At 42.9% G+C, this 14667-nt stretch overlaps 1 long non-coding RNA gene across 1 annotated transcript; it reads left to right on the top strand.

The window, feature by feature from the left end:
* The first annotated feature begins 1015 nt into the window (after positions 1-1015).
* LOC134729831 (uncharacterized) lies at positions 1016-6341 on the top strand. The gene is made up of 2 exons (XR_010111315.1): positions 1016-1460; positions 5037-6341. It is a non-coding gene; the product is annotated as an uncharacterized LOC134729831 (long non-coding RNA).
* Positions 6342-14667: the final 8326 nt, after the last annotated feature.

Below are 14667 nucleotides of genomic sequence, written 5' to 3'. Positions count from 1 at the left end.
TCAGGGACTATGATTTATATGGGTAAGAAGGTTTGGAGTAGGACTGAAGCTGCCATTTACAAAACCCTTGCCCTAATTTATTGTAGTTTTGGGTGTGTTTCTGAAAGAACCTTTTGCAGGTGATTTTTATTCAGTACTCATTAACTTACAGGTTTTATGAATTCACATCTTCTACACTATTGAAAAACATACTTTTGTATTGTGTTAAGTGCAGCATGAGTTATTATATGAATAAATCACATTAAATTTGCCATTATCGTGTGTGCAATTCTTGCTGCTGGTTTGGGACCGCTTGGTGCTGCCTTAAAATAAAAGGAGCCATTTAACAGATCTTGATACCGTGGTACAGGTGTGCCCCCTTAAAGTATCCAACCTGTTCCCCCCCCATGTGAGGGCCAAGGCAGCTGTGGCGTGGGTTTTGTTAGGGAGTTGAATTCTTGAGGGTAGATGGTGAGTTGCACTTGACCATAGACACACTTCTCTGGGCAGTGGTATGTCTCTCAGCTTGCCCTGCAGTTACAGTACAGAGACTCCCCAGAAAGAAAGAGGAAGTGGGCTGACCAATTAGGTAGGCTTAGGGAAACCATATATGCAATAGCAACAAGGTAAAGGAAGCAAATTAGTGGGTTCTTGGGGTTCCAACTGGAAATTTGCCTGTTTAGTGGTCTTGGCTTAGTGTCTTCATGAGCCTTAGTTTATCTTTTTCTACCTATCCTACTGGTTTCGACTAAAAATTCGGAAGGCAGTGCTTCTTATATTGGTGAGGACATTGGAAGACATACATTTCCAAATAGATAAAGGCAGGCTGGAAGGATTGAGTAAATCTCAGCAGGTGAAGTAACTTCAATGTATTCATTTACTGGCTTGTTTATTATGTATGGTGCGAAGTTTAAAAGGCACAAACATGAGGGAGGATTGCTTGAGGCCAGAAGCTCAAGACTAGCCAGGGCAACATAACAAGACACCCATCTTTACACAAATTTTTAAAGAAATTAGCTGGGTGTGGTGGCATGGCACCTCTAGTCCCAGCTACTCGGGAGGCACAGGCAGGAGGATCACTTAAGCCTGGGAGTTCAAGACTGCAGTGAGCTCTGATCATGTCACTGCACTCTGGCCTGAGTGACAGAGTGGGACCTTGTCTCAAACAAAGGCACAAACATGTATACAATGAAGAGTCATTTCCTCTTCCATTCTGTTGCCAGCTACCCTATTATCCTCAGAGGCAAGCATGCCTACCAGTTCTTGGAAACTGCTGAAGTTTGAAAAGGATAAATGGAGACCTAACAGGAAGGCCCCAGAACCAAGGTGCTAGTGAGGGGTGACCCAAGGGAGCAGTATTGCACATGCAACTCTTTTACATTGTGGCCAACAGCTCAGAATGGGGATGCGGTGTGATGTGGCTGCCAGGAAGTGAAAGGCATCTCAGGCTACATAAATGGATATCCAGGAGGAAGGAGGAGGTAAGCTGCTCTGCCTACGTGTCACGGTCAGCCAGCACCTGGAGAATTGTGTTTAGTTGCGAACATGGAGCTGTCATGGAAATGTGGACAAACTGGAGCCTGTTCAGAGGACAGCCCTAAGATGGGTGAGACCCAGCATGTCATGTGAGGAACAGTTGAAGAAGTGTTCAAATGGGGAGAGAAAAGACTCGGGTGGGTAAAAGTAGGGGGTTGGGGGGAGAGCATGGCACTATCTTGAAATTTCTGAAGAACCATCAGAGGCAAGAGAGATTAAACACATGATATCTAGAGCCCCAAGGGAAGATCCAGCACTGGACCCTGCAGGGAGACAGATGGCCATCCAGAGGTTGAACTTTCGGCCGGGTGTGGTGGCTCATGCCTGTAATCCTAGCACTTTGGGAGGCCAAGGCGGGTGGATTGCCTGAGCTCAGGAGTTCGAGACCAGCCTGGGCAGCTTGGTGAAACCCTGTCTCTACTAAAATACAAAAAAAAAAAAAAAAAATTAGCCAGGCTTGGTGGCGTGCACCTGTAGTCCCAGCTACTTGGGTGGCTGAGGCAGGAGAATTGCTTGAACCTGGGGGGTGGAGGGTGTGGTGAGCTGAGATCGTGCCACTGCACTCCAGCCTGGTGACAGAGTGAGACTCCGCCAAAAAAAAAAAAAAAAAAAAAAAAAATTAAAAAACAGAGGCTGAACTTTCTAACATAGCAGCTTACCATTGAAGGAGCCTGCTCCTAAGTGTGGTGAGCTGTCATCTGAGGTATGTAAGCATCACGTAGGCAAGAGGTTCTCAATAGAGAGCAGTTCTCCTCTTGGGACATTTGTCAGTGTCTAGGGTCATATTTGGTTATCACAACTGGGGAAAGGCTGCTACTAGCATCTAGTGTGTAGAGGCCAGGGATGATAGGAATCACACACAGACAGCACCCCCTCCCCCAGAACAATAAAGAACTATCTGGCCCAAATGGCAATAGTTCCAAGGCTGAGAAACTCTAACATAGGCAAACATTTGCTACAGAAAGAAAAACTACTAAAATCCCCTCTTTCTCTGAGACTTCTGTGATTGGAGAATGCATGCTCAATTATTAAAATAGCATGCTGACTATATCAGGTGATTGGCCCTTTGCATATAGCCTTGAATACATTTTTAAAGATTGCAAGGAGCTTTCAAATCAAGATGAAGATTTAATAACAAACCATTTCATGTAGTAGTAGTAGATTGGATTTCTCTTTCTTCCTGTTCAGTGGAGAGACCCTCCCATCTGAGTTTCCTCACTCATAGGAAAGATGTTAAATAGGTGATTTCTTTTAAAAAATAATATTGCATTTTTTCTCAGTTGAAAAAGTATTACATATTCATCACAGAAAAATTAGAAAAATATACAAAAGCAAAGAAAATAATCTAACACCACTGTTTACTTGGCATAGTCCTTCCCCTGAATAATACATATATAAAAAAATGGTTCATACTCTATCTCCTATTGGTTTTTCTACATCCTGTTTTACAACCTGGGTGTGTGGTGGCATGGCACCTCTAGTCTGCTTTTCACACTGTGTGATTTCTAAGGGCTTCCCCAATTCCAAATTTCTGTGACACACAAATTGGAAGAATTTCCATATAAACATGTGAGGCCATTTCCTGGAGGACAAAACTAGAAACCTCTGAGTTTCCTTCCTCTCCCATGACGTCTAATAAATGTGAGTGTTTCCACAAAAGATAATACTGAGGATGCTGCTTTTCCTAGCCTTGAGTTTCATGACTCTGTTTGCTCACAGAGTGCCCTGGATAGCCCAGAAACTCTATGGAATAGAGACATCCATCACCAGGCCTTGTGGATTTTACCTCTTTGTGTATCCATGTATCCATCTGATACATGCATCCACTGATACTTTGTGTATCAGTGTATCCATCCAGGTTTCTACCTCCACCGGGTACCATTCTGAAGCCATCTCCTATCACTTGGACATGCAACCACTTCCTAACTGATCTCCTACTCTTGCTACACTGCAAACAAGTTCACACAGTTCTGAATATGATCTTTGCAAAATGCAGACCTGATTGTGTCTCTGCCTACCGCTTGTACCTCCCTGCTCTCCCTCCCTCCCAATGGCTTCCCATTACTATGAGGACAAGCAGAAAACACCTGAACCTGCCCTTTGTGTAGACCATTCATGGTTTGCCCCCTGCTGACCTGCCACACCTCCTTGTTTTAACTCCTACTCCATCTTCATGGCCAACTTAACCCTTCCTTTCCAAGGGCATCCTTCCCTGATGCCTTTGACTAGGTTGCATAGCAGCTTGCATCACACACATACCACTTCTTCATAGTCCTCAGCTTGGTTGTACTTTTTCACTGGTTTGTGTAATTATTTCATTTGTATCTGTTTCCCCAGAAAGCTCCATGGGGGTAGAGAGTGTCTATTTTTGCATCATTGCCTCCTAGTGCCCAGTACACAGTAACACCCACAACAAATGTTTGTGGAATGAATGAATACAGTGTTCATAATGGCCGCATTGTTTTCTGTCATTTCCCTAAGCTCCTATTGCTGACTCTTTAGGTTGTTTCCAGTGTCATTTCTATTACAAACTATGATGCAGAGAACATCACCATGCAGCCATCTTTGTGCACTTGTGTATTAATGTATCTCTAAAGGATAAAATTGTAGAAATAGAATTCTTGGGTCAAAAGCATGTGTAGAGGACATTTGACATGATGTTGGACACCAGCATCCTAAGTGCCTTTCTCTACTTGGGAAATTCTGCACTCAATTATTTTGAGTGGCAGGCAGGGAGAGCCCTCTTGCCACTGCAGAGGTGCAAAGTGCCAGGAGCTCATTTTCCCATGACTTCCTTGTGGCTAGAGAGCAGGCATATGACTTTGACTCAACTCCGCAAGATGCTTTCCTCCTTGAGTTGGTAAAGCAGGAACCAGTGTGAATTCATCTTCCCCCAGAGGAAGGCTCTGCGGTGATGTTAACCACCAGTGTCCAGCACTGGTAGTGTCACTATGGTTACCAAACTGTTTTTGTGTGGTTATGGCAGCTTGCCTGGTCACCTTTGTCCTTACCTGTTTTTTAGGTTTGAGACTTTGGCCTTCTCTGGGATTCTATGAGCTACTCAAGCCTTTCAAAAACAAACAGACAAAAAAGAAAAAACCTTTCTTTCTGCTTAAATTAACTAGTCAGTAAAACAACCAGGGCTCCTGATTGATGAAGTGTCTGCATTTGAAAATCTGGAAGTTAGTGCCAAATTTCCTCCAGAGAGGTAGCACAAATTCACACTCCCATCAGCAGAGTGCACAGAACCTGAGTTCCTATCTTCCCTCTAGTACTTCTTACGTTGCTTTGCAATGACCTATTTCTAAGGAAGGGGACATTTCTTATTCATTTTTCTAGACTAAGCCTCTAACCTAGGGCCTGGCAAATTTAGGCACTTGTTTGCTAAATGAATGAATGAAAATAATTGTCTTTAAAGAGTTTGAGAAAGACCAAAGGTACCGTAGCTTGAATCAGAGACTGGGAGTTGGAAGGACACTCATCCACCTCCTTATTTGTTTATTTTCCTTTTGCTTTTTTAGAGACAGGATCTCCCTATGTTGCCCAAGCTAGCCTCGATTTCCTGGGCTCAAGCGATTCTCCTACCTCAGCCTCCCAAGTCGCTGGGACTACAGGCATGCACCACTGCAGCTCCTTATTCTGAGGTGGGAGCTTAAAGCCCAGAGGAGGCAAGCAGCTCCACCAAGGAGACACAGCTAGCCAAGTGGAAGCAGCCTCAGATCCAAGTCCACCAAGTCTATTTTCAGCCCACCTCCAAGTCCAGTCTTCTGCAAGGAGTCTGCTGCTTCCACAAGGTTTCTCTTCTTGGGTCTCCCGATCCAGGGAGTAGATTTCAGCTGAAATGATGTGCAAAGGAGCCACCTCAAAGCTATGAAACCGCCAGAAAATCACTTTGTGAAAGGAAGAAGGCTGGCGACCACCCGTTTGGAAAATTGCCTTTGTAGTAACTGGGGGGCACACATGTGTGTGGAAGGATCAAGCGTCAGCCTTGCTATGGCCACAGTTTTGATTTTCCTTTATTCTTTGTATTGCTTTCAAATCAAAGGGAAGCCGTAGCAGAGAACCTCTTGCCCTGAGCTACACATATGAAAATGAACAAGGTTATGGGAGTCGCGTGTTTTCAATAATGGATCGCTGGTGCCGCCCTTTCTAGGAAATGAAGCGAGGCTGTTGCTAGGTTGGCGGTAAGAGGCACTGGGCAGGGGTAGGGGGTCCTAATTCCAGTGGTTTTACCTTTCCCACTATTCATTCCAGTCCAACCAATTGATAGAATAAGAATCAATTCTGAGCAGAACAGTGTCTCATTCTATTTCAAGCCCCCCCTCAACCCGCTTTTTGACATTTCTATCACCACAGCTTGATAGAGAAAAATATTCACAAAGCCGAGTCCGTTTTGAAGAGAATATCTGTAAAATTGGGTCAGCAGATACGTTACACGTTGGCGTGGAAGATGAAATAGAACCCTGTCTGGTCTGAGCTTCACAGCAACAGGGAAGGGCTTTGTTTCCACGGCGGCGCGCACTTGGATTTGTGCCTTCCAGCTCTGATCCGGCCACACAGCCCAGGCCCCTGGGCAGCCACAGGGCGCCGCCGCCTTCCGCCCTGGCTTTAGGGACAAGCTGGAGCCTGGCGGTGGAGACAGCGTGTGGTTCCTCAGAGAACCACTGGAGGCCGCTGTGGCACCAAGAAAGCACGAAGGGCGCCCGGCTGGCGGAGTGGGTGTCTCCAAGGAGTAATGACTGTCGCACACACTGACTGTTCTCAAATTCTAGTCCAGGATTTTAAAGACACTGTTATGAATTAACGAGAATAAAATACTCGGCAGATGAAGCTCGGGTCTCAGATCCCCTGGGGTTGTTTTCTAACTGCTTTCTCATTCCCACCCCCCTCTGGAACTGGGTCTCATTTGCAATCCACGAGGCACAGGCTTTATACATGATGGAAACGTCTTCCAAAAATGACACAAATGCACAAATGTTACCCTTGCAGCCTATAGTATTCATCCCCAAATACTACTGCAAAATATTATGCTATTTTCTCCATCAAGCAGTATTGGCGGCAGGTGCCAACCACCACGTGGGCCGCAGGAATACAGCTGCTGGATAAAATGCAGGATGCCCAGTTAAATATGAATTTCAGATGAACAATAAATAATTGCTTAATATAAGTATGTCCCACGTAGTACATGGATCATATTTATACGACATAATTATTCATTGTTTATCTCAAATTCAAATTTAATTGGGAGTCCTGTGTTTTTATCTGTAAAATCTGGCCTCCCTTCACAGAAAGCGTGACTCCGGTGAGGTAGCAAGGAGGTACCCTGGTGCCCTGAGGGCACTCAGAGCTGGGAAGTGGTCAGAACTGAAGCTGAGCACAGAGTTCTATTCCAATGTGGGTGGTAATGTGTGTCACATGTTCTCACAGAGAACAAATAGGCTCTTAGACCTGCCTGTTGGGAAGGGGTCTCAGAGGAAGAGATCTGTACAGTAACTGGAGGTAATGTTCCATTTTTCACTTTTTGGTTATTGCCTTCACCCTAATACCTACATAGGCACACGAGCTTCGAGTAGCATTAGTCCAAGCTTCACTGAAAGGCAGAGTTCAGTTCTATTGAGTTCAACCAAGCGCCACCATGCCCTGGTTCTGGAAGGTGGAGCACACACACACTGCGCTGATGTAGGCCTTGCCCCTGGTGTGATCACCCCAGGTCCCAGAGTGAACCTGGGTCTGCAGGTAGACTTCCTAGACTACTGGGCCAGCAGTAGACTTCATTCTGGGAAGCCAGAGAAGGAAGTGGAGGGCAGCAGAGGGGGATTTTCATTGTATCATAGGTGGCACAACAAGCATTTCGGACCTGGGGCTCCTTAAGTTCCCGAGGTCCCAACATATTAATGTTCACCTCCCCCAACTCCTCACAAGGCTCTCCACTCTGGGTGGAGCTCTCCATGAGTCGGTGGTGACCTGCATCCCTGGAATTTCTATTTTATGGCTTGGTGGATAAACAAGAGCAACTGAAGAGCCTCCAATCTCTGGCTCCCTTTTGGGGGTCTGCTTGGCAATTCAGGCAGCCCAGAAAAAAATGCCGGGGGATCTCAAGAGCAACAGCAAGGGAAGAGCCCTCGTGGCCCCAGATTGATCCTGTTCTGCCACTTGAGAGCTGGACAACATTGTGCAAGCCACTTCCCTTCTCTGGGCCTGTTTGTTCAGTGGATTGGGGAAAGTAGGTGCTCCTCTTGAGTGGGTTTTTGAGCCCTCAGTGAGCGGGTATTGAGAACATACGATGCCTGAGCAGTGTCTGGCATCTGTTCCATAAGTGTGCCTTCTCCTCTTTTTCCTTGTTCATGAGCCGTGGAGAAGGGTGTGATCCACCTGAAAGTGACCCTGATCCTGACCCTGCCATGTGGGTGACCCTGGATAAGCCTCCTTTCTGGGCTTGGGTCTTCCCATCTAGGGGCCATCCTTCCCAGCTGTCATACTCTACAGTCCTGTAAGAAGCCAGCTGTTCTGGACATAGGAGCTGTGTTCATTGTGAGCAGCAATATACGTCTTATGCATTTACTTTCCTTCTTTTTATAGACACTAGGCTTTGAAGGATCTTCCACCTCCAACCTCATAGACATATACATTTCCTGACATCCTCAGGGGCAGAGAATCCCAGACTTATGTGGTACCAGGGCAGCCTGTAGCTTGACAGCCACTTCCAGGATGATGAGGACCAGGCCTGGGGAACACTTCCTGGCAGAAGGTATGGAGATGTGGGATCACCCCACAGGTTATCACCTTCAGCGGCCAGACCTTGATCTGGACAGCTGGACCTGCTCTTACACTCACACAAATACAGCCTAGGGGAGCAGGATTTCCTCCAAAGATGCTGGGTTGTGGAAAGCACCATCTGCCTCATTCCCTGGCCATCAAGTCTTTAGACCTGCCACATCTCCCTCTGATTACCTTGCTTCATTTCCTTCATAGCATCCACCGTTTTCTGAACTTGAGTTCTGTTCTTGTTAATGGGTCATTGTACACTTCCCTGCTAGAATGTCAAGTCCAGAGAGCAAGGACCTTGTGGCATCTTACTTACCACTGTATTCTCAACACTTAGAATAGGTCCTGACAAATGTGTGAAAAATATGTATTTCATCACTTTTTAATGTTCATTTGAAAGCTCGTGAGAGAAACGGTGGCATATGAGAATGTGCCCTGAATTTGGAGTGTGAATTCTGACTCCAACCCTGACTGGCCGTGTGGCTTTGGGTAAGTGCATGAACCTCTCTGAGCCTTAATTAGTTTCCTCATGTGTAAAAGGGCATGATAGTACTATCTATCTCACTGAGTTGTTGTTGGGATATGATCAGACTATGTGAACTGTTCAGACTAAACTCAAGGTATTAGAACGGTTATACTACTGCAATATTGTCATGCATTTGGATAGCCCTTGACCTTGGGTGAGGCACTTAGGGGTTAGTGGTGATGTTGACACTAGGAATCTGGTCCCCTCATCCCTGGCCCAGACGACTTTTGATTCACAGTTAATGACCCCATCTGAGTGACCTTGGCAAACTGTCCGTACTCATGTAGAAGAAAAACCGGACTCAGATTTTCTAGTTCCCAGCATCCTTGCTTCCCCAGCTGGCCCTGAGCCACTCTTCTCACAGGATGATGGGTCAAAGGTGGGGGTGAGGGAGCAGAGGCCAAGACTTGTTTGCTAAAACGTTTCCTCTGTTGAAGGCTCCACTGTCTCTGTCAGCATTTCCCACTCAACATGCAGCCCAGGCCCCTTTGGTTTTCATCCTTCTTTTGATGGGCTGCAGCTGTGTATGCTGCCGAGCTGCAGCATTCATGGGGATAGGGGTACACGTTTGCTAAGGCTAAATGCAGACCCTGTCCAAGGCTCTCTCTTCTAGGAGCTGCCCAGACCAATGTAGACAGCTTTGTCCCAGGAGACAGTCCAAAGAAACCTGACTGGGCCAGAAGTCCCTGCACCAGCTAGTTTTGCTGCTACTAACCTGCTAGGGTTTGCCATCTTTGCCAAGTTTATCTTGCCAATCCACTTTCCTAAATCAATGGCTTTAGTTAGATTCTGTAACAAGAGAAGTTGCAGCATCTGTAAGCACTTTGGCAAATATTTGAATGAGCTCGGAGCTCACGTGTGAGGACTCAGGAATAACGAGTATTGTGATTTTTTTGTTCTTTTCTTGGCCAGTTCCCCTAAAGGCCACTGGAATAAGAGACTTCAAAATAACTCACTTTACCTAAAGATGTACATTCATTCATTTGCTCATTTTCTTAATCCATCAACACAGAGTACCACCTACTCTTGGCCATGCACACACTAGGCTGAAAGGCTTCAAAGGAGCCTGGGGCAAGATCCTCAGCTGTGAATGCATCATCAGATCTGGGCTCTAGGAGTGATACTTAATTTCAAGCTCCAGTCCCTTTGATGTGTGTGGGTTTTATTTATTTATTTTTGATGGGGCTGGGGAGGGGACCTCTATCAGGAAATGGAATAGGCTTCAATCAGCATGTAAGTATGTGTGGGGTAGGATAAGGTGGAGCAGGCTTGGAAAGCATAATTGAATTCAGTCTGGACTGGAATACAGTCCAGAAGAGGGATGGCAAGTAGATTTCTTCTTGCATGCCAAGCCCTGTTGACTGCAAAAGACTGCTGACAGTGTATTCAGAGGATGCAACTGGGCCCAGAGGAAAAGGCCAATCCACAAAGGCTGTCATGGACCCGGGTGGGGGATCAGTAGGCAAGTGTTGGCCTGATCTTTATAGGTGGAAGCAGTGCAGGTCAAGAGATAGGGTTTCTAGTCTGAGGTTTACATCTAAGTAGTCTTGTGACCTCAGCAAGTCACCTACCTGTTCTCTGCTGTGGAATCTGAATCTTCATCTATAAGATGATGTCTTCGTTCAGCTCCCCTAGCAGCAGACCCTGACAAGGATTCAGATACAAGAAGTTTATTTGGGAGGTTTTATTAGTCAGGATTCTCCAGAGAAACAGAACCAATAGGAAAATATATATATACACACACACACACACACATATGTGTATATACACATATACACACATACACACATATATACATATATACATATATGTGTGTATATATGTATATATACAGATATGTGTATATGTATATATGTGTGTATGTGTGTATATATACATATATACACATATATGTATATACACACATATGTATATATTGTGTGTATATACACACATATATGTATGTATATACACATATACACATATATGTATGTATATACACATATACACATATATGTATGTATATACACATATACACATATATGTATGTATATACACATATACACATATATGTATGTATATACACATATACACATATATGTATGTATATACACATATACACATATATGTATGTATATACACATATACACATATATGTATGTATATACACATATACACATATATGTATGTATATACACATATACACATATATGTATGTATATACACATATACACATATATGTATGTATATACACATATACACATATATGTATGTATATACACATATACACATATATGTATGTATATACACATATACACATATATGTATGTATATACACATATACACATATATGTATGTATATACACATATACACATATATGTATGTATATACACATATACACATATATGTATGTATATACACATATACACATATATGTATGTATATACACATATACACATATATGTATGTATATACACATATACACATATATGTATGTATATACACATATACACATATATGTATGTATATACACATATACACATATATGTATGTATATACACATATACACATATATGTATGTATATACACATATGTGTGTATGTAGTTGACCTTTGAACAATGATGCAGTTGGGGCGCTGACCCTGCATATAGTCAGAAATCCATGTATAACTTTTGACTCCTCAACAACTTAATTACCAATAGCCTACTGTTGACTGGAAGGTTTATGGTTAACATTAACAGTCAATTAACACATACTTTATAGGTTATATATATTATATACTGTATTCTTACAACAAAGTAAGCTAGAGAAAAGAAAATGTTATTAAGGAAATCGTATGGATGATAAAATTAATTTACTATTCATTAAGTGGAAGTGGATTGTCATAAAGATTTTCATCCTTATTGTCTTCATGTTGAGTAGGCTGAGAAGGAGGAGGAAGATGAGGAGTTGACTTTGCTGTCTCAGGGGTAAAAGAGGTAGAAAAGGTGGAGGAGGTGGAAAGGGAGGCAGGCACACTTGGTGTAAATTTTATTGGTGTCAATTTATCCTTATATAAGTGGACCTGTGCACTCGAAACCCATGTTATTCAAGGGTAAACTGTGTGTGTGCATCTATATATGCACACACACACATACACACCACATGGTATATACACAACTATATATATACACACACATACACACACATACGTATATGTGTGTGTGTGTAGATATGTATATGTATATGTATATACATGTGTGTATATGTGAGAGAGAGAGAGAGTGAGATTTATTTTAAGGAATTAACTTATGCAAGGCCTTGGGGGCTGGAAAGTCAAAAATCTGAAGTGCAGGTCAGCTGGAAACCCAGAGAAGAAATGATGTTGCAGCTCAAGTCCAAAGGCAGCTAGGAGGCAGAATTCCTACTTTCTTGGGGGACCTCAGTCTTTTTCTCTTAAGGCCTTCGACCGATTGGATGAGGCTCACCCACATTATGGAGGGGAATCTGCTTTATTCAAGGAAAGCCTACTGATTTAAATGTTAATTGCATTCAAAATAAACTTTCACAGCAACATCTAGACTGGTGTTTGACCAAAAGCATCTATACTGGTGTTTGCCTAGCCAAGTTGAAACATAAAAACAACCCTTACAGAGGTGACCTCAGGAAACATTGGTAGAAGGCGAAGAAGTGATAAAGGGAAGGGAAAGTAGACAATAAAGGGTGTGTTGTCAAGTGAGTTACTACTGTGGACAACTAGAGCTGAATCCTTGTGGAGACCTCTGGGTACCTGATACAGTTTGGCTGTTTCTCCACCCAAATCTCATCTTGAATTGTAATTCCCACAGTTCCCCACCACAAATCTCATCTTGAATTGTAATTCCCACATGTCATGGGAGGAACCCAGTGGGAGGTGATTGAATTACTGGGGAGGGTCTTTCCTGCACTGTTCTCATGATAGTGAATGAGTCTCATGAGATCTGATGGTTTTAAAAAGGGGAGTTTCCCTGCACAAGCTCTCTTTTCTTCTCTTGTCTGCCATCATGTGAGACATGCCTTTCACCTTCTGCCATGATTGTGAGACCTCCCCAGCCACATGGAACTGTAAGTCCAATAAACCTTTTTCTTTTGTAAGTTGTCCAGTCTTGGTTGTGTCTTTATCAGCAGCATGAAAATGGACGAATACAGTACCAGAGTAGAATACATCCCTCAGAGTCACCCTGCCCACAGTAGGAAAGAATTGGGCCATTAATATACTAATTTCCATCAGTCAATGTTCCAGAGCTGCTTACAGTGTGGAGGTCAATTCCTCATCCTACAGGGATGCTATGTGGGCAGGTGAAGCTGACACTAGTGGTCAGAGACAGTGTCTAGGCAGAGACTCACATACTGACAGTCAGAAATTGGGCCAATGTATATGGAAATGGCAAGGGCTAAGGGACATGGGTGGGACACAGAAAGTGTCTACAAAATAGAGAAAAACATGCATTCTCAAACTTTATTATTTCATTTCTAATGGTAAGATGAGAAAAATAGACATGAAAATACTGGAATTTTAGTTTTTATAAATGAGATATTAACCATTTAAATAAAAAAGACTATTTCAAAAGCTATAATTTCAAATTAACATAAATACCCTAATTCATGAATATTCCATTTAATCAAGATTTTGCTGACAAATGCCATGTGAGGCTAATTTCTATTCATCTTTCCAATCTTAGTGAGGATGTCATATTTTCCAGGAAGCTTTCTCTGTCACCTCTAGCCATGTCAGGTTCTATGTTATACACTCTCAAAGCCCCATGTTCTTTTATTTTCCTTCAGAACGTTTCCCAGCTCCCTGAAGGAAAGGACCATATATTTCTTGTTTATTAATAATTCCCCAACATCTAGCAGAGTACCTAAACATATAGAACACCTAGTAGGTGCTCAATAAATATTTGATTAAAAAATTAAAGAGATATGGCCGAAAACCTTTCTTGAAATCCATAATGAATTACTGAATACTGTAAACTAAATTCATACTATGACTCATACTACATTGAGAAAGTATCTTTAGGAACCTAACTGCCTTAATGAAGAGAAAAGAATGATTTTTTATCAATATGGCAATTATTCATAAGTAAATAGGTGCTTTTAAAGCACTTGAGGAAAAGTACTTTCTTAAGTAGATTGTCTGACCTCTGAAATTATGTTTACACTACTAATTTCAGTGGGAAACTCTTTCATCATAGTCTATTAGTCGGTATCAGTTACATTATGCTGTGGTAACAAACAACCCCACACATCTTAGTGGTGTAACATGACAAAGTTCTACTTCTTATTCACATGATTTCTCCAAAGCAGATCAGCAGGGGGCTTCATTCCTCACACTCATTCAGGAATTCAGGCTGGTAGAGGCCCTCTTGTCAAAATTTGCTTTCACAATCACCATGGTGGGAACAAGGAACATGGAGAATTATGTGCTGCCTTTTCAATTTTCTGCCAGAGAGTGACATGGTCATGCGGTTATCCATACTTAACTTCTGGAGATCAGGTTCCCAGAAGGAGTACCAGAAATATTTAGTGAATAGCCTTAATGGCATAGACTCCAAAGGTAAATTCCAGGCTAGGCTGTATCTTATATCACAAGTTCCAAAATCATAGAATATACGTAAATGAAGTTTGGCTGATTTCATCAGTATATCAGAGTCTCCCAATCAGAGATAAGATCTCTTTCTGTAAGTAGAGCTCATAAGAATCAACGCATGTTGGAGGAACTGAGCCATCTGCAGAAGTGTCCCATCCTCTCACAGGACCTGTAAATGTGCTGCTGATAAAGGCTTCAGAAAGCACTGGGTGTAATGAGGGCGACAAGAGTTTTTCCTCAGTGCCGCATTATATTAAAAAAAAAGCTATTTT

Source organism: Pan paniscus, chromosome X, assembly GCF_029289425.2.
Source record: "Pan paniscus chromosome X, NHGRI_mPanPan1-v2.0_pri, whole genome shotgun sequence".
NCBI lineage: Eukaryota > Metazoa > Chordata > Mammalia > Primates > Hominidae > Pan > Pan paniscus.
This window is presented reverse-complemented; position numbering and strand designations above follow the sequence as displayed.